We start from the raw sequence: 22,800 nt of genomic DNA, 5'->3' as shown, positions 1-22,800 counted from the left end.
TGCATGGACTAAACTCTGCAAAGTATCCCAAATATAGCTAACAGGTGAAGTTTAATATTATTTTATATAGGAACTTTTTCAGTCATAAATCTGTGGTGAATGTTGTTGTCACTAAAACAAAAATCTGTCTTATTTTAGGGGGTGACCAGGTTTCTCCTAAAACCTAGAAAGAGCTGTAGTTTTTGGATTTCACAGCAAAAATACCAAAACTGATTTGATTTTAGGGGAAAGGATTTCTAGTCAGTCCTAATAATAGGGAAAATTCTCTGTCATCATTCAGTTTGGCTGAACAAGAAGTCCTCAATTTATTCTATAAATGTAGAAAGCAGTTGTAAGAACCTATATTTACAGCATCTAATTGCATCATCCACTAAGTGTACACTAGGAAAGCTGCAGGAACACTAAAGGCAAGAGGACCTGTTGAGATTAGCAGTAAAGACTCAGAGTAATTGGACATGCCATCACATTGAAAACAAAGGAAATGCGTGTTGATTCCTCTGTAAATTACTGGCCACCCTTCTGTCATTTCTTATACAGAGCTCAGGACAGAGTTTTAGGTAAGTTCTGTGGAAAATGTTTAGTTACATGAATCACTCTTTATCTAGAGCCTCTGACAATAGACAGTCAAATCAAAGTGTTTCAGAGAAGACAGATCCATGCAAACTCATATCCCTCTTTTTCACTTCTAAAAGGCTTCTTAATCAGTTTATAAAACATGAAAAAATCTACCCTATTGCAGTGCCACATAAATGTTCTAAAAACCTGAAGTGCTGTTGCTATAGAAGGCACATGAGCTTTGAATCTGCTGCTAATAGACAGTGCGTGGAAAACATAATGAGAAATGATTGCAGGTTAATAACCAGGTTTCAGAAATTCCAAAGGATCCTCTTTTATTCCATGTGTCATAGCAGTCTGAGTGTACAGTACAGTGCAACCTAATCTTAATTAGCTTTCTTAATCTTCTGTTGGTTGGAGTTGATTGGTTCTATTCAAAACTGCTCCCCTAAAGTTTTTGATAACTCTCAAAATTACTTTTCTTTTGTTATCACAAACACACACACACACGCTCACACACCCAAACCCTACATTTCTGCAGAGAATCAAAGGAAATAAGAACTTTTCCTTTGAAATAAACCCCAGTTTGTCTTGGACTGTCATAAACTCTATGCATACTCACTCCAGGTTGCCAGTTTTTTGCACTGGGTTTGCTCATGTGTAAATGCAGGAAAATTATTGCTATTAACACCCTCCCATAAACTGGCTCTTGAAGAAAACAGTAGAAATATAAACAGTTCCATAAATAGAAATTATGGACACCCAGTCTTAAATATGATGGTTACTGGTTAATAAGTATGTCCCTTTAAAAGGTATTGGACACTCATCATAGTATCAGTACATACTCAGTTTAAAACAGTAGCATTTCCTTGGAAGTCATAACAAAAGTGTTTTCTCCTCAACAAATACTTCAAATTCCATTCTTCATATAAAATATTCTACATATTTAGAGAACAGCAAAGAAATATTGTGCTCACACATCACATTAAATGAAAAGCAATTTTCATTCTTCAAAGATGAAAAGTAGCGTGTAGAAATGCTTGTGGTAATCTGCTCATCAGGTAAGTGAGCTAAGAAATTATTTGAGAATACTTACATACAGTGACTCCAGTGTGCTTTGCCCCTTTTCACTTCTGCTGTTATTCAAGCCTCAACTGAAGCAAATTGTGTTTGACAGTTTGTGTTTCCTCAGAGCTGCTCTGTCTGTCTGCAATTCCCGAGATGGACACTCTTCCAATAATTTATATCCCTCTCAGAATTCTCCTGCTCCCCAAGCAGAGGCAGCACGGTCGTTCTCTCATCTCCCACTTGCTGAGCTTCTGCAGCAAAGAAACAATAGAGGGGAAACCGACAACTGATAGTGCCCAACTGCTCAAGGAAAAGCAACCTGAGACCACAAAGTAACACATTAGATGGTAAGGGTAGACTGAAATGTGTCATCTGTCCTCCAGTGGCATTTTGAACCCTCAGAAAAGCTGTAAAATACTGACTATAAGCTTGGGAGGGCACAACAATGCTGGAAAAGGATTTTAAAGCAACCATTCTCATGAATATCATGATATTCAAAAAGTAGATGTTCCTTTAAAATGAAATTATGTCTTCCTAAAAGGAAAAATTCTCAATTCCTCTTTACCAGGAGTGTGGCAAAGGCTGAAATACTCCTGACAGATACTATATTCCCTTCAATAAGTTAAACTCCTCTGTTAATATTAGCACCATCACATTGACAATTATGTTGCATGAGGATTAGAAGCAGTGTAACTATTTAAATAATAAAATTTCTGTTTTGAAGGAATAACAAGAAATAATTATGATATTCTGACAAAGGCCATATTTTAATACAGTCTCTTAAATTCATTCTAGTGTATGAGATACCTCAATTACAATAACTTCTGTGGTGAAAGAAGTGAACAGATTGTAACCTGAATCTTCAAGGCAAGCTCTCCATCAAAAAGAGGTCTCTTCCTCAATATTCAGTTATATGAATCAATAATCATTCCCACAAGCCTACTTATTTCTACAGTGGTAAATTTCATTCTACATACAGGAGTTCACAGAAATTTTATCAGACAGTGCTAAGGTTAAGAAAGCATTCAATTTGGATGGAGAGTTTGGATTAGAATTTAAATCTCCATTGGAACATAATTAATGCACTAACATCTATTAATAACCACAAAAACTGCTAGAAGAGGCAGTTCTGTTACTACTTTTTTAGAGTTCAGTAAAACTCATTTTTATAGACAGGACTAAACATTTCTAACACTTACTTTACAGTCTCCTCTGGGATGGTATATACTGCTGCCAACTCAGCACCACTTCCTGATACTTTAGAGAAAAAAGAAAGAAATATTAAGGACAGTGGCAGACGAAAAGTTTAAGTGCCTAGATTAATTTTTCTGCATTGGAATCTGACTGAGATAACACAGCTTTTATAAGAGAGTATTACCTTTTTGAATTGAAATAAATGGGTTGGGATTTCTGCCCCCCACTCTCATTGTAGAATACACAGAATCAGAATCTTGACATTTGCATCATTTGTATTACTGGGAGGAAACAATAACTTAAAGATGGGAAACACATAGGATATAAATTCAACAATGTCAGTAAATTCTCAAAAAAATATTCCTATCTAATAGTCCCCAAACACAGTGCTCAAGTGCCAGAAATCCTTTAGGACATAAAGTGAAGATATTAAGCAGCTAGAATCACTTAATACCATGACCTCATTCACATGGCAGTGTTGGAGAGCAAGGAGACAAAATAATTACAGTCTCAAGGCTTTAAGTGTGACCTTCTATGGACAAGTCTTGCCAGTGACAGGCTGTTTTCATCCCCTGGATACATAATAGGCTAAAGAAGAAGGGAGGAGGAAGGAACCTGGTAGAAATTTCATTGTATCCCTTGTTTGAAAGAAAGATTTTCTGGTGCAACTCAAAGAGAACCTGTTTTGCTGTAAATCTTTATTTCTTTCACTTCATGCAAAGAACTGATAGAAGACAAACCATTTCATAGCATAGGTAAAGAAAAGCCTCCCACAGCTGAGCTATTTACAACCCTTAATAGAGCAGATCTTGGCTTGCTGGAGATGCAGCATGTAGAGCTGGAGGAAGAAATGGAACATGGTGTGTCTTCTATTTCAGGGGAAAGGCAAAAAGCAAAAAGGACGCTGAAGTAGTTACCACTTGGAGACTTTTTTAGAATGCAATAAAGTGTTCAGGCACACTCCAAACTGTGTTCAAGGCCCAGGGTAAAGGTGTTGGTCAGTGGACCTCACAGGAATTACAGTAGAACATGCAGCAGGTGAAGCCTTGAGAGCCCCAGCTGAAGCCTTTTCCAAAATTTTATCAAAGCACTCCCAAGCTTTTCCCATCACCAAGGGGAAGCCATTCTGCTGTCATCCTATGAGGGGAGGGTGAATTAATATTTTCACACTTAGAATAGAATTATTTGTTAAGAAGTCCACAAAGTTCTTGAGACCTTCAGCCAAAGAAATTGAAAACTATATTCAGATTCCTTTCAGCAATAGCCCACCGATAAAACTTGTAAAAATGTCAGGTCTAACTTTCAGGAGTGATTCAGTCAGATTAGGCTTACAAATCACTAGGATGCATCTGAAATTTGTGTTTGAGACAAAGCAAATTTAAGAAAAGAATATATAACCAAGCTTTTCTTAAACAAGCACTAAATAATGTAACTAGGCTAGAAAGTAACAGAGGTGTGAATATCGTTTGTTGAAAAATTCGAAGGGATAGCTATGGTAGGATTTCCCATGACTTCATGCAATTGTCAGAAGCAAAGGAATGAAGCTATTTTAAAAGCAGCTGCTGTTTATAATGTTCTCCTTTAGATCTCCACTTCCAAATCCCAGCCCCTAGTGCAGCAGAGACCCTCTGCTGGTGCAGGAAAATTCTTGAGTCAGTATTTTCCTTCCTAGTCTTTCAGCTGACCTAACACTTGCCAGGCTAAGATGACTCAACACTACTGTTAGATAACATTTTTTTCATTTCTTCCTCAAGTTCAAATAATACACATACAGTCTTTCACTCCCTTCAAGATCAAACCTCAGCAGACAACTTTCAGCTCCCTGCTTCTCTGAAGCACCAATTATTCAGCTTTACTAAGGCTCAGACAAGAATGAGTCAGATGTTGACATCCCAAGAAAGCAATGTCCTGCTGCGTTATCACTATGCAGGAAAACTCAGACAGAAATTCCAGGCTCTCATGCCTTTGACATCCAACTGTATTCCTAAACAAAGTTGAGTTTTCCTTTTTCTTGCACCTCCTGGAAGTCTACCAGCTGCAGCAAGCAATCCAGAAGTGCTTTGCTGGGTAGCAGACCACACTCCTTTCATTAACCCTGGAGGCACAGTTTCTCAGGGCTCATTCAAATCCTCATATTCTCCAAATACACTTATCAGAATTAGGGAGACACTAAACCTCCTGAGATAAGACCAAAATGGACATTCTCAATTTTCTGAGTTACTGGACATGTCCAAATGAAGGAAAATAAGTTCTGCCAGAGTTTTGGCAAGTGTCCAATATTCTGGACCCGATCAACACCCACAGAGAATCTTCCACAGACTCAAAGTGGAATTACTGAAATGTCTATGAAGCAAATTTATATTTTCAATTTCGCCAGTCCCACATAAGCCCAGTTTGTGCCAAGGTGAATGTCACCCACTGAATAGCTGCAACATAACCTTATTCAGGAGTGTATTACCAACATTATGAAATCCTAAATCAATCCAACTGGGGTATTTTCCCTGTTAATAAGAGAAATAATGTTTTTTGTTTATAATACCTAATCTTTCCAATTCAGGAGCAGCATAACTCCACTTCAGAGTTGGGGAAATCAAGTCACAGGAAAGGTACTGGCTATATAAAGGTACCCAGTAGCTCAGCAGCTTAAGGCTGGATTAGCACCTGAATATTTGAATTTACCACCCAGATCCTCACTAATCAGCCTCTCAAGAGCTGCCAGCCTCCCACTGTCCCACAGCAGTTACAACTTCATCTCCAGTGGAGAAGCTCAGTCCCAGCAGCCAATAGCTGTGTGCACCTTCCACAGGCACTCACTGACTGCAGGGGCATCTGAGCAGGGCTGGTATTTCTGGTATTCCCAGCTCCAGCTGAGCAGAGCCTGCAGCGTTCACCTGACAGCACTGGCTCAGAACAAGGCTGACACAGACACACAGCACAAACAGGAGGAAATGGAGAGAGAGACGGGGTGTTATTGATAAAAGATTGTGTGTTTACTAGGCTAACAGTGTCTGCACATTCCTGTAGGTGTGTGGAAATCTCATTCAACAATGTCACATTCCTGAAGGGTGCAGCTGGCAGAATGCAGATAATGCACATTAAATAAAGCACGCATTACCTTGTCATTTTGGAAATTAGGCTGCAGCAGACTTTAGATAGGGAAAAGGTAATCCCATGGAATGCCTTCCCTTCTGATGCTGGTTGAACCACCATCATTCCTGTCAAGACAGACTAATTGCTTTGTTTTTGTGGGCTCCTAGGGAATAACACACTTACAAATTTGGAAAAAATAACAACATTGACTGTGGTGACTTTTGATCAATCACCACCTAGCTGGGAATGTCAGACCTATTAAGAGTCCCCTCTTTGCCAAAAATTAATGAACCAAAAATAAGTACCAGAGTTTGGAACCAGCTCTGTCTCAGCTGTATTCAATGCCACAGTCACACTGGAGGGTGAGGAAAGGGGAAAAAGAAGTGAAAGAAGAAAGCAAAGGTTAGTAATAATTGCAGCACGTTTTCTTTTTCTTCATTATTAAGTATGAGCAACTACAAGAACTCAAAGTGACCAAAGTGAAGACAGGTTATTTTTTATTATATTGATCAAAGATTCAAAGAGATTAAAATTTAGGAATGAACAATAAATAGCTCTTCTTGTCCATCATTTCACATACACATGGAGTTGAACAGAAGAAGTTAGCCAAATGAACCAGCTTTTCACAAAACCAAATTCCAGCCCCACACTTCTGAAACACTACAAATTAAGTTGTAGTTTTCCTCCAAGTTTTTAATTTTTTAGATCCTCATGAATTTTCAGGACACTGTCTCAAAGTCTTTGATAAACAACTTTCTGATTTAAAAAATATTAAACAGACTTTCTGTTTTAAGTTTAAAAGAAATATTACATGGTCTAAAAATACCACCAAGAAACTTTAAAGTAATCCAAAAAGGAATGATTTTTTTTTTTCATTTTCCAGATCTTATCAAATTTTAGCAGTCACATATTTGGGTTTTTTTGTTCAATTTTTTAAAATTCAGTACTATTGCAGCCTCTTTTCCTTTTATTTCCCAAGATCTTTTGGCAACAATAAACTTATTTGATTTCCTTTTAAAAGAAGGTCAGATTGTCTCAAGACAATTAAAAGGAACCATGCTGTTTGAAGTAACACTGCCATTATCCTGCTAATGAGCCCTTGTAATCCTAAAGTTATGGTAGGAGTAAAAGAACTTTGGTACAAACAATGACAGTCAGTCCCACAACATTTTTATGTGCCATGTCAGAAGAAATTTGCAAGAGGAAATTGCATCTATTAAGATTATATTCTTGAATCATTTGAAGGTTAATACTTTCAAAATAAATAAAAGGTCAAAAGCACTGCAGGTCTGCAGGTAAAAGCCTCAGACTGTGAGCCATTCAGCCAGAATAGTTTAGGGTTCAATCAAAGGCTCAAAGCAAAAATTTGCTAGAGCCAAGAAAATAGTTTGGATTTATCTAATGTTTTATTAAATAAGACATTACATCTGAAAAATTTCAGAATGCTGGTTTTGCACCCACTTTCCACATGGAGTGTCTTGCCTTTTTCTATTTGAAACTACCATTAGACTTCCATATTTCTTTATAAAATCTAAAAACTTTACAAACTTCAAAATATATGCTAGTGAGTTTCCTTTCAATATTGAAATTAGGAGGAGGGCTGGCTAATCATTGTCCCCCACCACGGCTAGTTCTTCCACAAACTGTGTAAAACAATGTTTCTATTCTTATATTGCTATAATGTCATTATAATATTTCTATTTTTATATTATTATGTTGTGTACAAGTATACATAGAAAAAGCTACATTTATTCCAAGCCTCTGAGGGGTCACAGCCCAGCTGATGTGAGAGGTGCCACCACAGCCCAGGCCATGGGACCAGAGCATTAAACTCACAATGCCGCCTCAATTATAAAACCTTTGCCTCTTCTCCATGTTTCATTATACAATTGTTTCAAAGAGGTATTGAAGTAAGTATTTACACAATCAAAATTGTATATTGTTTATAAAATATTTACACAAACAAACATCCTCCTGTGTGGGGCTGCCTAGAGGGTTTTCTGACCACATCCATTTCAGTCTCATTATCTCAGCCACTACAACACCAGCATTGTTAGGAATGGAATTTTTAAATGTGGCCATCACGTGGCTGAAGTGCAAAACTGCATCTTAAAATTTAAGCAGAGATTTTTGTGGAGGCTGGAGGAGTGTCTGTGCAGCCTCAGCAGCCCCAGCTCACCCAGGAGCCCACACAGCTTCCATAACATCCACAGCCCCAGCCCTGCCCTGGATCCCATCCCACAGCTGCCCTCCAGCCCTGGGGACTGTGCAGTAAAGAAGAAAGATGTCTGAAATTTGGCTCTATCACCATTAACCCCTCAAAAGACTCACTGCTATCCCAAAAATGTCCCTTGGGCTGCTGAGGCCCTGCTAATTATTGTCCAGGAGAGCATACTGCATTCCAAGGCCTTGCAGCTCCGCCTCTGGTTTCTGAGCTTCAGAATGCCATTTTCTTTTTGACAATACATCCCCTTTCTATATCCTCCCTGCCTCTGCTTTACTCTGTCATGTAGAGGCGACACCAAGTTGTACAAATATTTCAGAAACTTGCGGGGAATGTGGCCTGCCAGGAGTGTTTCTCTCCCTGCCCTCCACCACATGCCTCAGGCGACAAGTTTTCCCTTGTGTGACAGCAGTTTTCCCTTGTGTGACAGCAGTTTTCCCTCAGTGACAGCAGCTTTCCCTTGTGTGACAGCAGTTTTCCCTTGTGTGACAGCAGTTTTGCCTCACTCACAGCAGTTTTCCCTCAGGTGACAGAACATGAGCTTTCCCTCAAGTGATAGCACAGGATTTTTCCGTCAGCTGACGGCAGTTTTCCCTCAGGCGACAGAAGAGGAGCCTTCCCTTAGGTGACAGATTTCCTTCAGGTGACAAGAGTTTTCCCTCAGGTGACATTCCCCCTCTGTTCAGAGCAAAATATGTTCACAGAAGGAGGAATCCCTTAGGAAGGGATGGAGAAGGGGCATTGTTTATTGATATCCTGTGGTTTAGCAAGACAAGAACCTTTTCTGCCTGGCAGTAGTTTTCTTTTGGTCGTTACATTTTGTGCTTTTATTGAGAGATATGCAAACTCCACCCTTTTTTCTGAGTTTTCTGGAGTTTGGAAGGCTTTAAGGGAAGTACTGCATGAACAGAGTATCCTTATCTTGGGCATTGGCTTTGTCCAGGGGGCAAATAAAAAGTGATTCTGCATAAACAGTTGTAAAGGAGAAGGAAGGGGCTGCAATATGAGACACAGGGTCATTGTCAAAGATTTCTTTTGCTAACTGCAACTTTGCAGATTGAGCCGCCAGCATTAGATGGAAAATGTTGAAGAGGAAGGAAACGATCCCTTTCAATTTCTGCCATTGCATTTGATTCCCTTGGGGCTTTATGGGCACAAACTGTAGTCAAGGCAAGAAGGGGAGCGTGCTATCTGACTTCAGGCAGTGAAACTGAGGTAGGTATTTTTACTTAATTTACTAAATACTGTGATCAGTGGTAGTTTATAGCTCAGGTATCAGCCTCTGGATCCCTGCCCAGTGTTGTTTTGCTTTCACTCTTACTTATAAACACATCTACAGCCAGATAAAAGCTTCTTTGTAAATTTTATTTATTTGGAGTTTCTACATGGGATGAAAAAGCTTTAAATGGTAGATGCAGAACTAGCTTTGGATCTAGACAAATTTTGCACTCACCAAAACAAAGTTGAGCCAAATTTAGAAGTAGTGCCATATGACATGCTCTTGGGGAGTGAGAGGCTGGCTGTAGGCCCAGATCTGACAAAGATCTTTTGCACATTTTTATCTTTATACTCTGTGAATAGTCCCACTGATCATTCTGTCAACCTGAAGTACTAAAACATCATCAGGCTGGCCCTTAAGTTTTAAAAAATTGATTTTTAAACGAAAGAACTTTTTTAAAAGGTATTTTTTACTTCGCTTTCTGTTTACTGAGCCTTAAGGAAACATTTGTGTCATGTTTTCCAGTCTTTTTTTTTTTTTTTCCAATGACAGAAACCCTTTTTTTCTCCTAAAATGAATCTGGATGTTCTCATGCAGACTTACGACTTTCAGAGATGAGATTTTAGGCAGATGTCATACATTGAAGGATTCTTGGTAGGACCTGAGAGACAACACAGCACTTATTGAAAGTTTGCAGAATGCCTTGGATCATAATTTCTTTGGGGCAAGAGTGTTAATTGTGTTGTGGCTAAGTGATGCCCATGCAGTTGTGTATAAGTGTGTGTAGCTCACTCTTCTGATGCTGTCTGTGCCTGCTTCAGTCTTTTCATGGCACCATTTTCAGTCCCTCCTGCAGCTGGTGCAAGGAAAGTACCAGTGAATTAAAGATAATTACAGGTCAATGACTAATGCTTTTATTCTATGGAAATCATGGGGGAAGTGGATAAGAAGGTGGCAAAGAATCTGATTTAACTTCAGAGCAGGTGTCTTTTGGAAAAAGTCAGCATACTCATAGCAGCAAGGAAAAAAAGCTCTTAAAATTACTATGGAAATTCTCCAGATAACAACCAGAAAATTAAATTTTGTGTGAATGGGGACAAAAACCAATTAGCATGTAGCTGGAAACAACAGAGAAGCAAGCATTCAAAGGGTATTATTGATGCACTTTAATTAAAAATTAAAGCAGCTTAAGGGCTGACCTGAAGTGCTGGCAGTGAAATCAAACCAAACCCAAGAATGTTTGTTTCACACACAGCACTTAGCAGCCCCAGCTGCTATCAGCCAACACTGCTACAAGGTTCTACAAAGAGTGCAATTACACAGCCTCTGTCCCAAACAATCTTCATTTAGTGTAACAGGCAGAGGATGAGTTTTACACATGGAGAAATAGAGCATAGAAAAAGTGGTTAGTCCTCTGTGAAATAAAAAATATTTATGAGAGGAGGTGAAAACAGATCTCATGTCTGAACGGAATATTATGCCTTCAGGAGCCTTCTATCTTGACACTTTTTGTGACAACCCACACTGTTATTTTTATTGTATAATGGAATATTTTTATTGCTGTTTAACTGAAGGGGTCAGTTAAACACATATTTACCATATTGTTTTTTCACAATTTGTCTCTGACACGTTTTTTATGCCTACATGTCCTCTGTGATTATTGTAGATGCCCATGGAAGGGAAAGACATGAATTATTACAGAGAGAAGCGATGCTGTAGGTGCCCAGGTTGATGCACATTTATAACATGGATAGCAAATGTTGTATGCAGTTTGAGTGACATAAATTACAATTCCTGGCTGGGTTATTAAAATCTATTTTCACAGCAAGCAAGTGGACAAAGGGAAATGAAAGCAGCTTTGCTGAACCTGCAGGACACAGATAAACGTTGAAGCAGAACTCAGCCAAAAATCCCAATGCCTATGGTCAGGTCTAGCAGAAAAAGTTAATAAATTGTTGAAAGCATACCATGGAAGCTTCTATGTCTTTTCAGACTGCAGAAAATGTGTTTTTCCTTGCAATATACTCACTTTAGCCAACCTTTCTCTAAGCTTAATACAGATTGTAATTACTGATTTCCCCAGACTAATCCCTCTTTAAATACATCCTTCTTTTGGGGGACACTGTGGGTAAAAGTGTTGCAGCATCTTTGGTTGCTCTGTGTTGGTACAGCCCTGGAATTGCTTAGAACTGGAAAGGCCTTGGCACAAAAGTGATCTGCATATTCTTCTTCCAAAGATCCTGATTAGTTAAAACTTACACAGGAGAAGGTAACGTCCCCAAAATTCCTTGGGAAGGTTTCTTGTGTCAAAACTACTCTGGAAAAAACGTACAGATAATAATAATACCTGTGGGCTGTGAGGCTTGTTTCAAAGCTCATCAAACCCAAGAACTCCCTTTGACTTTAAGACTTCATTGGATTATTGAAGTCATCATAAATGACCTAAGAATTCCTTGGGAAGGACCCCTGCTGCGTCAGGCCCCCTGAGGCATAAGACTCAACATTCTAAGCATTTGACCTAAAAGTAGATTTTTTGGCTTCATTAGATCACTTGTGAGAGACCCATAGCAGGTTCCTTACAACCGCTGAAGGGAAAGCCTAAACCCTCTCTGGAAATGCAAGTCATGGTCTCTTTCAGTAGAGTCTGCTCTGTGCAGGCACTGGGGTAATAAATGGTTTCTGCAACAGCATCTTCAGTTTAATTGCTACTTCACCCAACAAAACCCTGATAAAATCCATAATAAGACAATCACACACCATAACCTTTTATATTGCTGGAATATATAGGGATTCCCAATTGTCTTGCTGGCATTATTTATGTCCCACTTGTCTTGCTGACCTTCTGCTACAGATAGATTAGGTCTTTATTTCAGCATTTTATGGCCAATCCTGCCAATCCTGAAAAGTGCCCCATATTGCAGTCCCTTTAAGACAATTGGAATATGATCTTGTTGTAATTTTATACAATATTATTCTCAAGGAATACTTTTCTAATGGTATTGTGCTGTTGGCAATTGATTCTCAGTTGTTCATTCTGGCACTTGCATATTTCTTACAGGTATACACAAGCACACTTTTAATTATCTGTCAGATTAACATACTAAGGACCATAATAAGGGAGACACATTTTACTCCAATAATACAATCTTGTCAAATATTGTAATTGACCCTTTGACCTTGTCAAATATTGTAATTGACCCTTTTTTCCCTCCTGTAAAGAACTATTATTTCCATTAAGATCTATCTGAAGTATATATAACAAAACCAAATAATTTCTTAGGCTGAAGTATCTAGAAGCATCAAGAGTACAGTGAACATTTTGTGAAGTAAAACATCTGAAGAATTTTGATTTTTTAAAAAATTATCTTACTTAGATATTAAAAATTATGGAATTTACTATCAAGCAGAGGTTTAATTTATAACTTTGAATTTGAAGAAAGCACTTATTACAGAATTTATTATACTTCTAGTTAGTATATTAACATTTTTCTCATCCAAAATTGAGGCTGAGCAGGAAAATAATCAAAAAATAAACGCTTTTAAAAGACATTGAAAGCCATTTTTATTTAATATAATTTTAATATTTTTAATTTAAACTTCATCTCCTTATAAATCCCTTTATTTAGTTACCTAAGAAGCCAGAACAGCATTTCTTCTGTTGTAGCTTTCATATATTTAATGGCTTCTCTGTGTAAAATTCTTAGTAAATAATTTAAGGTTTATTTTTAATGTGAAAAAATCAGAGGAATCTTGTATGAGTTGGTAGAGCATTTCAGCAGTATTACCATGCTGCCCTCTGGAGTACACTGACAAAGCACTGCATGGTAAAAGTTTTGGAGGAATCTGCTGTTCCTCTTTGCATCCAAGAAAATTATCCCTGGGAAAAGGCAGCCTTGGCTAAACTCTTTGAAAAGCAGGATGAACATGCAGTGTTTCACTTCACAATCTTTTTTGGACATGTTTTCACTAGATATGTATTGCTACGTAGGATTTCATCCCTGGCTAGACCCCAAAGCTTTGATAAAAATGCAAGTGATTGCTGTAGCATCACCTCAGTGCTTGTATTCAAGTTCTTTAGTGTAGGTTTTAGTTTTTGTTTTAGAATCACCATTCAGGTTTCTCCGCAAAACTGACTTTTGTCATCTGGAGGTGCAAGAGCAGTGTCAGATTGTCCCACTGAATCCAACTTTTGTGGCTCTTGTGTGAAATAAGTCTCAGAAATCCTGGGACTCTACTAGGAGAAAGTGGTAGGTATCAAAGACAACAATAACACATTTTGTCTCACAAAACTCTAAAATCTCCAAGATGTTTGGAAGGCATATGCATCTGTTGTTTCCTAAATTTACCTTTGTCCAAGATGTGTCTCTGGATAAACTAAAAATTCCCTTTCACTCCTCCCTCCTCTCCATCCCTTTCCCAAATTGCCTTAAAACCATATAAGAATGAAAACAAAGGTCAGGCATTCATGTTTTCTCTAAGTGCTGGGGGAAGAAAAACCCAAACCAAAATACCAAAAAAAGTAGAGTTTAGGCCCAGTTTGAATTTATTATCTTTTTTTTTGGAGTCTCTTCCTTAATAAATATATTTAACATAAGGATTCTCAGTTGCAGATTGTTGATAGCTGGAATTGGGATTCAAAAACAGCCCAGGTCCACAAACAGAAAGTGCAATAAACCCTTCCTTTATCCTGCTTCTCCAATACAGAGAGACTTTAAAGTGTACATAATTCATGTTTATTTCTGGGTCCTTTCTGTGCTTCCACAATTGGAAAAATGCACAAGTTAAAAGGAAAGGTTGTCTCCAAGAGTGGTTTTAGGGATTTTACAACACTTGGTAGCAGTTAATTAAGCTGTTAGAAGTTATTAAATATTTTAAGTACTTTTTCATTGGTAGTCAACAGGAATTAGATATCTTATACCTGTAAGTCCCTTTTTAATGTAAAAAGGTGCCTTTCTTTAGGTGCCTAAAGACTTCTGAAAATCTGCTTTTTCTTAAGTCTAGAGTTTCAGGTCAGGCAGAAAGAAAATGTAAGCTAAGTGACAGGAATTGCAGATCACCTACAGACTGACAAGCCATGAAAAATTAAGATCCTGCCAGGAGTCTGCAACATTCACTATGGTGAGAACATAAAACTGCATTTCAGTATAAGCAAGAAAATACCGTCTATGGGAAAAGCTACCTGTGAAAATGCAGGGACTCTGTAGGGAAACCAGAGAAGTCCCCAAGATAATGACACTGATGGAGACATCAAGGCACTGAGCTGATAGGCCATGGAGAGAGACAGGAACTGGCTGAGATGGTTTCTAATTACCATGGAAAACCTGGCTAAAGGGGCATTCCCAGACACTGAGGAAGTCAGATTGGAATTGTCACTGGAGGTGTCAGAGCAGAGAATTATGACTAGATATACGGAATTGCTTTCTCAAAGGAGACCATAACCTCTTACAAACATTTAATTAAATTGTTAATTGCTTCACAGTTGCGTTGCAGAAACAGCAGTGTAACTACAGCTGGCTCAAATAAGGAATCAAAAGTGTTCTGAATGCTGGACCTCTTCAGATTTGCATTGGATCTCCTGTCTGAGCTCTACTTCGATAGCAGCTCATTTGGTATGTGAGTGATGATCAGGTTTTTGATGACTGGATGTTGATGGAAAAGGAAAAGAAGTCCAGGTGTTTTGCTGTTTAAATCCTAAGTAGACAGTACTGCCTCCTTTATTCTGGAGTTTGACCTAGTAAGAACTCACTCTGACTTTTTAGAAGGCTTATAATCCTAAGTACCTCTGGCAATTTAAAAAATACCACCTTCCATTTATAATCTCCAGTGAGAGAAGGTTTAATAGTACTAAATAATTGTTTGGGAAATTTGTTCCCCATACAAGTAAGGAATTATTTGTATAATGTGAAAAAAATCCACATTATTGGTATGTCAACTTTTAGGTTTTTTTGAGAAAAGATCACATCAGCAAATCAATCCATATTATCCTGGTAAATATCTTCAAAGAGGATGCAAAACCAGATCAGAGCACAAAAATAGCTTTACTAACAGCTTCTACTGAGATTAAATATATATAAATATATGTATATATCTCCCAAGACAAAATACACAGCTTCATATAATCTGCTAAAGAGAAAAGTAAATATTTTGCAACCACAAATGAAGTCAAAGCATAACATTGTGGTGAGACTTAAGAGGAGTTAACAGACCAAAATGTCTCATTATTTCACAAATTATAGCAGCATGAAAAAACACTCCTTTAGTTTCAGGATACTTAGGTCTATTTCATGAAATAAAAACATGTGATGAAAACAAAGCAGAGTTTCAGACGCCGGCTGAGCCGGGTGCGATCGGGGCAGCGCGAGTGACAGCGAGCCCATGCTGCAGGTACGAGAAACGGGCCCCTGTCACAGAAATGGGCTGGCAGCAGACACAGCTCCCTGCACACCATCTCACAGCCACGCCGAGGCCTTCCTCAGGCCAGGTGATACCGTGCACGCTTTAGGTTCCTTTCACTAACGCCACGGATTAAAGTATTAAGGGTAAAAATGCAACTGGTGGCCTTGGCCTGGTTTGTAGCGGGTGCCAAGAGCCAAGTTCTGCCCTCAGTTACACCCTGTAGCTCCCCTGAAGCCCGTGGCGGTGCCAAGCGTAACTGAGGGAAGAATTCAGCTGTTCAAATATGCCCACGGTTGCCAAGCCAACTGGCAGCAATTGCCAGGGAATAATGGGAGTGTTGAGGGCAGGAGCCGAGGAGCCTTGGTGGGGCAGTCTGCAGATCTGCACAGCGCTTGCCTGCAGACTGGCTGGCCTCCTGAAGGCAAAGCTAATAGTTTTTCCTACTTGCCCTAATGTACTGCAGACAAAAAGGGTCTTTCACTGGTGAATGCTGATAAATGAAAGGCTCACCAGCTGGGGCTCCTGCACTTCTTCGTGCATTGTAGCAGCAGCCTCTTGTTTGTGCCAGACCTAATCTTGACGTTTCATGGGGCAGGGGGCAGATTTGAAAACATTTCAGATTCTAGCACAGTAGATCATTATTGTTATTCATGAAGTAAAGCTGAATAGCTTCCAGGCTACTTATGACACAGAAATACTCATCTTTGTGCAGCACTGTTAGTAGTTATTTACTGCTTCATATTACTGAAATTGGGAATAGGCTTTCTGGCTCATATACTGACTCCATCTGAGGAAACAAAAGATGGCTTTTAATTTCCCAGACAGGGAATCAAAAACTGGAGTATCTGTCTGTACTCATATTGGAAGAAAGGAACTTCAACTCTGGTATCTTTAGCTCCAGTGCCTTTGGATATCAGGGATACACCCCTGATATCCAGCTTGTACTCCAGAGTTGTGTGTGGCCTTGGTCCTACAGCCACACACTTACAGTGTAGAAAAACTTCTTGACACTAAATAACCTTGATTTAGGGTATTAAAATGGAAACCAAGACATTTATCTTTCTATGGAACAAGTAGATTTATTGAACTCCTGCTCATATAGCTGTATACTATGTAAAAAGTTTAAACTTCACCAGAACAGATTAAAATCCCCTGGCAGCCATTTCTGTTCAGTTTCACAATAAAGATGTAATAAAAAATCAGTTGGATTTAGAATAATTGGATTGTTTTGATTGACAGTAATTTTTTGCAAGATCTTTAGATGGGAAAATTATTTAAAATAATTGGATTGAATCTCTAACTTGGAAAAGGTTAGAGTTAACTGATTAATTCTGATTAGACTTTCAGTTGAAATAAGTCCTTCTTGGTTTATTTAAAATAGTAGAAGTGTTTCAATTTGTACCAGTTCACTCTTTCCCATCCCTTGCATAACAAACACCTTGTCATATGAAAATGTCTTAAATACAGTATAATTAACAGGCAGATATAGGAATAAACACACTGTGTTTTGTGAGTTCTATAACTAAGAAGTCCATAATCACTGCAATAACTTCTTTAATGCTAAGCATGAGACCCTTCCATTTCCTCTAGGGCAGATTCAAGTTAACTGTTCCCTGCAAGAAGAGATTCTACCACCTCCAACAGGTTATTGCAATGTTTGCAGTTTCTGACAATTACTGCAGTTATGTAGAAAGAATTTGCACTTGCATGGTATTGTGCAATTTACAATGCAGCAAAGGGACACTTCATGTGCAAGATACAAAAACCAAATTCATACTTGCAGTAATTTCTGGAAGAAAATATACAAGCATTTTTCTACAAGGAACTATAGACTTCAGCATTTAAAATTTGATCCAAGAAATTATCCAGTAATTCAAATCTGGAGGGGATGTGAAGTAGGAAGAACGTTAACTGCTTAAGCAAGGATTTGCCCATTTTGATTAATAAATAAATTTTGCTTATCCGAAGCAGGCTCTTTCCAATGATCTAGAACTACAAATGGCTCAAAAGGGAAGGACTGAGACATGCAATGTCTCAAACTGGGCCTCAGTGTTTCCTAGGCAGCGTTGGACAATATGGTGAAATACAATACCCAAAGGTGGCAGGGCAGAGACACAAAGTGCTCAGCTGTAAAATGAGACCATTCTAATTATGCTAAAAGATCCTGTGTCTTCAAACAGATGAATGTCACTCCTCCTTGAAGAAACTGCTTTCTAATTATATTTTCTCTGGATGAAGATCCATCTTCAATTATTTGTTTCTATTTCCATTGAAAAAGAGAATTATCTTTCAAGAAAATAAGAAGAGTGGAAATTAAAACTCCATTCGTAATTCCTATTTTTTTCAAGAAAATGGGATTGAAGGAAAATACTTTATTTAAAAGCCAGAAAACAGTACATTCCTTCCTTATTGTCCTGTTAAAAATGGAGAAGGGCAGTCAGAATGAGAATTTCCTTTTTTAAAAGGTAAAGCATAATACTCTCCACATTACTGCATGAGGAGGACCAGTCTCAGATGGCTGACACTGTCAGAATTTCAGGGCAGTCAGAGCAGGTAGGGGTGATTTACAATAGCCTTAGGATTGTCTCTAAGTCCATAATGTTGGTGGTTTAGTCTGTTTGGGTTTGTGTTTTTGTTTTATGGGGGGGATTTAGCTGTTTCAGTACTCATCAGGATTATATTTTAGCATCTCAGATCTGTACAGTCCAGTTTCATGATGCATAGCATCTGTTACTGCATAGTGGCCGAGGGTCCACAGAAATTATTAAAAATTACCAGGGATGGAGAGAGGCAGATTTCCCTTTTTGTCTGGTGCTGAGTGCCACAGAGAAATGAAATAACATAAAGTCCAAGTCACTCACAAATGTGGGGTGGGAGGTTGTGTAGAAGCAACATTTATAGGTATAAATAGGCTAAACAAACCTCTATAGACAGCACAGATTCTAAGAACAACTGAACAGCTTTTCTGTGACACGACTATGCCATCATTTCATCCTCACTTTGGAGACTTGGCTGAGAAATAACTTGGAACCCAATATTGCCTCATTCCCACTGTAACAGAGATTTTATCCATATTATCTGTGCACAGAAAACACTTTGCCCACAGCTCTTATGCCTCCTGACAACCCTTAGAAGCCTCTGTATTCAGAAAATGGTCATGGGACAAGGTGAGGCTGGAGATATAAAGCATTTTGTGGGATATGGCTCACCAGTTCATCTCCAGCAAATATCAGAGGACCAGAAAACGGTCAGAACAATCTGAATAACAGATTGGAAGACAGACAAGAACATAATCTATCAATATAGCCCTCTGAGCATTGTCCTGAAATTTTAATGGAATTTGATTGTATCTTTCTTTTTAATCTGAATTTTAAATCATATTATCATCATCCTAAAGTGGCTTAGGATTTAGTAAGCAGACACTATTAGATAGGGTTTTAAGAGTTGATTTTTAAGAGCCTTTTCCATCAATGAAAGCATGAACATGGGATATTTTAATGGAATAAAAAGTGTTATTTTCCATAGAACCACTGATGAGAAATTTAGAAGAATAAATGTTCCAGAGATTATAATCAGATTATTATCATGGTAATATAACAGAACTGCTGAAGTACAGCAGATAATGTGGTGCACTGACCCTGGCACAGCACAGCCATGGCAATGAGCCTGTTCTGCAAGTACAATAAAGCAGAAGCAGCAATCAGCTTCCCATGCAAAGTGTCCATCCTGGCAGAAAATATTTTAAATATGCAGACTGCTCATGAGAGTTCTTATCTAGCTGGAGAGAAATTCATTATGGCATACGTACATATACAGGCACTCCGGGATGTGGAGGATTTGCTTCAAAGTACACCATTTATTCCAGTATTTTAGTATTATTTCCAGTATCATTCCAGGGAAAAGACAGAACCTTTTTGACAAATGTTAGTAATTTTCTGATTGTTGGATTTACTTACAGTGATGGTGAGTTTACTGAGTTGCTGCTGGAATTTTTCTACAAAGGACACCTTGATATGCTTCATTCATCTGGAACATCTGAAATGAATCACAAGGAACGGATGGAATTTTCAAGAGAAAAAGAAAATAATAAAACGCCCACCATAAAAACTAATTCTCTATAAATAATCTCAATCAGGAAAACCGTTACCCCTGAGACAACCCAAGGCTGCTTTTTTAGTAGCTTTTCCCTTGTGACAAGAGCAAACTTTCCCATGCCTCAAATCATTCCCGTCCATCATTTTTATATAATCTGAAGGAAACTCATTCTGCTGTCACAACACACCCCTTTTTTCAGGTTCAGACAGGGAAGTATTTGCATATTTGGTCAGTAAGACTTATTGAGCTTACAATCAACAATAATGATCTTTCTGGCTGCTTTTTACACTTCAGACCAGCAATTCCATTTTTGTAGTTAAATCCTTGCTTAACTGAATTCTCAAACTGAATCCATTTCTGGTTATGTTCTTCTGGATCAGCTTCTGCAGTTGCCATTGTGTTGCCAAGTTTACATGACATCAATTACTGCAGAAGGAAGATGTTGGTCTTTCCAAAAAAGACATAGGTTGGATCAGTAGAGTAATGCTGCTTATGCAGGAATTGAATATTTGTTTTCTATTTCCTTGATGGAATGGCCTTAACTTTTCGAATAAGTCTGACCCAATCTTTTCTAGAAGCTGATTTTAGCTAAGTCTGATTTGTGAAGGGGGCTGTTTCCTACATGCTTCAGCAGCCTCCCTTCTTGGATCACACCTCCCATTAAGGTCACAGAACAAAACCAGCTTCAGATCCATCATTAACAGCTCCCAGGATGGCAACTTCTGTCACTCAGTTCCTTATTCCATTGCTATGGTTGCAACAATAGGAAAATGTTTGACTTGAAGGAAATATTCTTGTACTATGGTGTATCAAGCCTCTTTTGATTGCAGATTAGAGAAAACATAATTTTTCTCCAGTGGGAAAAAACTCCATTTGCTATTGCTTTGGCCTTATGTACATTGCAAATAAAAGAACCAGCTAATGGCCAGGTTTTTAGGCGCTGTTTTCAGTCTTTGGTAGCTTGAAGGAAGATGAATTCTTTGCCAAGCCAGGAGATTTGTGTGCCTGGTTTGAGTTATTGAGTGAATGGTTCTGCACTGCACAAGGAATTTCAGTCATAAAAATCTCATTCCCAGCTGATGTTATTGGTCATCCACCTGGGGCTGGGAGACAGGAACTGACACTGATGCTGGAAAATGTTGTATCAGAAGAGCCTGAATGATGATTTGAATATACACAGAGATGGGAGAGGGAGCAGAAAGGGGAGGGGGCAGCCAAGCTTGCAGGCCTTTGCTCAAGAAGTCATTTATAGGTACATCACTGCTGCATCCTGTGGTGATAACACAGAGGTAAATGATTAGCTCCTGCAATCATTGCAGCACTGAGGATGACTTGCAGGCTGAATGGTAAATTCAAAACAGGATTGATTCTGGGCTCTTCTTGCACAAAACAGTGCAAAATGACAGCATTCCCCTGGTTCTGATGTTTTATAAAGGTCATAAAATGTTAGCCCAATGCAGGGCAAAAGGAAATGAAGATTTGATCTGTAATCTGCTTCTTGTAACACCAGAGGGCTGTTGCAGATCTCACCAGCACTCCTGTTTGGTATTTTTATTAAATTCAAGAAACAAATGTTACAAATTTGTCTTGGATTTTACCGTTTTTAGCATTCCATTTGCTATAGGGTGAAGTTGAGCTGAAGTGTACTTGGCTAGATGTTATTGTGGGGTTCTTGCATGTTGCAAGGTAGAAGTGTCTAAAAATAGAAAAATATTTGCTTTGAACTATGACAATGTGTTGCTTTCCTCTGTGCTCTCTAGAAATAACTCTGAATATTATTTCTACTCTTGTTCCAAGCTATATAATTCAATCAACTGGAAAAAAAAGACAAAAAGTATTACTTCTTATGGTGTACTTTCACCAGAGAAATGAAGACAGCTACCTAAATTATATAAAACTGATTATACTATGAGATTGTCACAAATGTCTTGTGAGTGACTGGATTTGGCAGCAGCTGGTGTGACATTTCATCCTTTGTCAATAAAAGAAAGCAGTTTTACAACATCACGTTTTGATGTAATACAGAATTTTTCAAACTACTTCATCTCAGTGGGTTGAACCATGAAGTAACTATTCAGTTGCTTCAGTAAAAAGGAAAGCATAAATAAGAACTCATAGGTTTGATCCAAAATAAAGATATGAGAGAAAATGTCATTTGTATCATCTTTACTTTGAGTCATGTTTGAAAACAAAAACAAACAAAAAACCGTGAATCCTTAAAAATCTTTAAATTTTAATTTTAACTTATAATTTTGCCTTCAGGGCTTAGTCAGATGACTACTGAAGTAAAAAGAGAACACTTAAAGATTTCAGTGGATGTTGAATGATGCTCACACGGCTTACATTCAGTTTATCATCACCTTGCTACAGAATATACTTTAAAAAAGAACAATATAGATGAGGGGCTTTTCCCAGTACTGTCCAAATTGAATGAATAATTATCCTAACCTTTCTAGTTCCTGAGCAGCATCTCTATCTGGAGAAAAAGTAATAGGTTTTAAATGACAGAAATGCAGAAAAGACTTTTTCACTAATCTTCCTCTGCAGATATTTTAACTCTACATTGTTTATGCCAGTTGTGAGCCATGCTTGAGTTCTCTTAACACATTTAGAAGTACTGGCCCAAAATGCAAATCAAAGGTCTCATGGACTCTGGTAAGTTCTTGTTCAAGTTTTGAACTATTTCAGCATGAATTTTTTTGTTTCAACTTTCCTCATGCTGCAGCAGTAACAATTACAGCCATCAATAAACATGAGATAGTGCTGACAGCCAAAGTTATTTTAGTCACATCCTACCTAACTGTACTCAGAGCCCATGCAGTTCCAATGTGTTTTTCCTTTGGCAGCCTTTTATTTGTGGTTCAGAATCATTTCCCACCAAGTGTTTTATCAGCATCCAGAAGCTGGCTTCATAAAGCAAAACTTTAATTATAATTCTTTTCATTACGAGTCGAGGGAC

Source organism: Zonotrichia albicollis, chromosome 19 (assembly GCF_047830755.1).
Source record: "Zonotrichia albicollis isolate bZonAlb1 chromosome 19, bZonAlb1.hap1, whole genome shotgun sequence".
In the NCBI taxonomy this organism is placed as follows: domain Eukaryota; kingdom Metazoa; phylum Chordata; class Aves; order Passeriformes; family Passerellidae; genus Zonotrichia; species Zonotrichia albicollis.
Note: the sequence above shows the minus strand (reverse complement) of the source record.